Raw genomic sequence first — 2,781 nt, 5'->3', positions numbered from 1 at the left:
GGAGGGAAATTTAGTTTCTGGTTTCAACTATATAGTGCCCATACTTTGTTTCTCGAATAAAAGATTCTTTAAGGTAAACAATGCCTCGAAGTTTTTTTGAAGAGTTTCATCTGTCAGAACCATGACAATTATCTTTACTCTGATTTTTTACATTCTTCCTATTTCTCTTACTTCCACACACACACATATATAACATTTTACTATTGATTCCTTATAATTTTTTAATCACAATCTTTATGCCATGGTCAGCTAGGCTCAAAGATACTGAGATTTATGGCTTTATGATTATGGTTAATAATATGATTTTCACCTGATTGTTTTTAAGAGAAGGCATAGACCAGAGGTGTCAAACTCGCGTCACATGACGTGTTGTGACGTATTGTGACTTTTTTTCCATTGCCGGCAATAGGGTGGACGCGGTTTCGCCATGATGCATCCGACCCGTTGGCTGGCAGTTTGACACCCCTGACATAGATTATACTATAACCTCATTTAAACTTCTGCCACATACAACAGAATCAGTGTTGAGTTGGTAGGCCTTATCAATCTAAATTATAAACAAACAGACAAGTGAATAAATGTTCTCTGCTAACAATAAGGACAATAGTAGTTTGTTTTGGCCTATTTTAACCAGTTTGCTACAAGCACCATCAAAGTTCAATTAATCATAGGCATGCTCCTATTATTTTGCACAATTTAGCAACTCTAATCAAGAAACTGACCACTTTACAAGCCAGCATACCAGAACCCACATATCATTCAGGAAAGATTGTCTACAATTATTATTCTATAAGGAATTTCTCCTAATTTCTAAAGAAGCCAAGATTTACTCGTAATATTGGTACAAAAACATTTTGAACAATTGACTTCTCTTGTACAATGCTTTAGAATGATGTAAAATGTAATTCTAATTAAATCCCCTGTGATCTTCCAGTGATTAATTAAAGACACATTTCTTAAAACATTCCATCCAAATGTAGGGCAAAAGGCTCAATCATAGCATTCAGTGAACTTGTGAGGGTGCTGAGATGTGGGAATCAGGCTTAAGTTCCATGGTGTGACCAAATGTGAAATTGATACAGAAAAGATATCTTGGTTTTAGGAAAGTAGAAGATGTAAGAAAGAAACTCAAAATGGCTCCATCTGGGGCTCTGAAGTAGAGCAAGACTCTGACAGGTTTTCAAGATCCTAATAACCCAAATTGCATTAAAGTGCTTTCCTAATGACTTCTGTTTCCTATGCTTGTCTACCTCAAAGGTTAATTACTGCTTGCCTGAAGGAGATTCACATTTTTTGACAGGCTTTTTTAAGCAGTATTTTTGAAAAGGAAATAACCAGAATGAAGCTATTTTAATCACAACAATATAGTCCAGAGGACCTGATCCTCCATGTAATATCTTATAGACCTCCTCAAAGGGCACAAATCTTGCTACTTAACAAGAATTTCATGTAATACTTTTCATACCAGTGATTGCAGTTAGCAAACAAACATATGAAGTAAAGGGTGAGTCACATAATAAAGAAAATTCCATGTTATAACAATAAATTCACACAAGAGAATAACAGTGAGGCTTTATGTAAACAGTGGTTTTATGTAAAAGAGTAATGAAATAGAAAGTATTTAAATCGTATGTTATACTTAGGTGAGGTATGGAGATACAGAATTGTTAAACTCCCATGTGAAGGTGACAAAAGGAAAACATCTACTAGCCAACAGCAGAACAGAAACATATAGAAACATACAGACACAGTCACATATTTTATTGAACAGATTGAACAGTATTACACCAACTTGACAAGAGCTGCAGTATTTTTTTGTAAGTGGTATAGGAGACTACAGAGCCACACAGGGTGGAAACAACACATGTTCCACTTTCATTGGCCATGTATTTCTGAGAGGCACAGGAACCCAAGCAAGAAAGTAGCACCTATGGTGTCACCTAAGTTGCTGCTCTTGTAGGTTATGTATGGTACAGGTGAGGATGGTGGGGAACATCCTTTCCCCTGTGAATATTCAATGGTGATCTGGTTTACCTGTGGAGAGACAACACAGACATGGGGGTAGTAATGATTAATGAGTAGTAATTGTTACAAACATGGTGGGTTGGGTTGGTTCAAGAATAATATTCTGCTCCTGTCCCAGTCCCTTTTTATTATTGCTGGCTTCTTCTGAGATTGATACTGGAATGTTTGCCCAGAAGACAATACAATAATTGAAACAATACTCACCCATCTGATGTGAAAATATGGAGTGATTTCTGTTTCTAGCGACTATTCTTTTGGGGGAGCCTCACACTAATCCTGAAAAAAAAAAGGATTTCATGAGTATTGGATCTTCCTGTTAAAACAACTAAATGCTTGATATTTCCAACTACTGTATCTATTAGGGCTGTGCAGTGTTCCAAATTCAGTTCCAAAAAGGAGACTTGAAATGTGTAAGAACACAAACAGAGCAACTCTCTGCAACTCTTACAGCAGGGGCATATTTTCTCTGAATTCTCTCCCTCTTGCACAGTCCATTCACATCAAGTTGCTCATATTACAGCAGACACATATACAAACTATTAAATAAAAAGTAAGGTATGAATGTTAACAAAAGCAGAAGCTTCTCACAGACTAGGATTAATCAAGTAGGAGATAATCCTGGTTCACACATTCTATGTTCTAAAGCAATTCATTCATTTTTGGTTTGGCCATGTGTGACTATCTTCTATGAGCCAGGGAGTCTTTTAAATTTCAAAATCATATTTTAAGGAATAAGATTCTTTCCTACCCCTCACC

At 36.2% G+C, this 2,781-nt stretch overlaps 1 long non-coding RNA gene across 1 annotated transcript; it reads right to left on the bottom strand.

Annotated features, from left to right (window-relative positions):
• Positions 1–1,746: 1,746 nt before the first annotated feature.
• Positions 1,747–2,296, bottom strand: LOC107301458. The gene is made up of 2 exons (XR_001549294.1): positions 2,230–2,296; positions 1,747–2,034 (listed from the first exon to the last, which is right to left on the bottom strand). It is a non-coding gene; the product is annotated as an uncharacterized LOC107301458 (long non-coding RNA).
• Between the last annotated feature and the right edge of the window lie 485 nt (positions 2,297–2,781).

This window comes from Protobothrops mucrosquamatus, unplaced genomic scaffold, assembly GCF_001527695.2.
Source record: "Protobothrops mucrosquamatus isolate PMUCROS unplaced genomic scaffold, P.Mucros_1.0 scaffold12970, whole genome shotgun sequence".
NCBI lineage: Eukaryota > Metazoa > Chordata > Lepidosauria > Squamata > Viperidae > Protobothrops > Protobothrops mucrosquamatus.
Note: the sequence above shows the minus strand (reverse complement) of the source record. Positions and strands in the feature narration are given on the sequence as shown.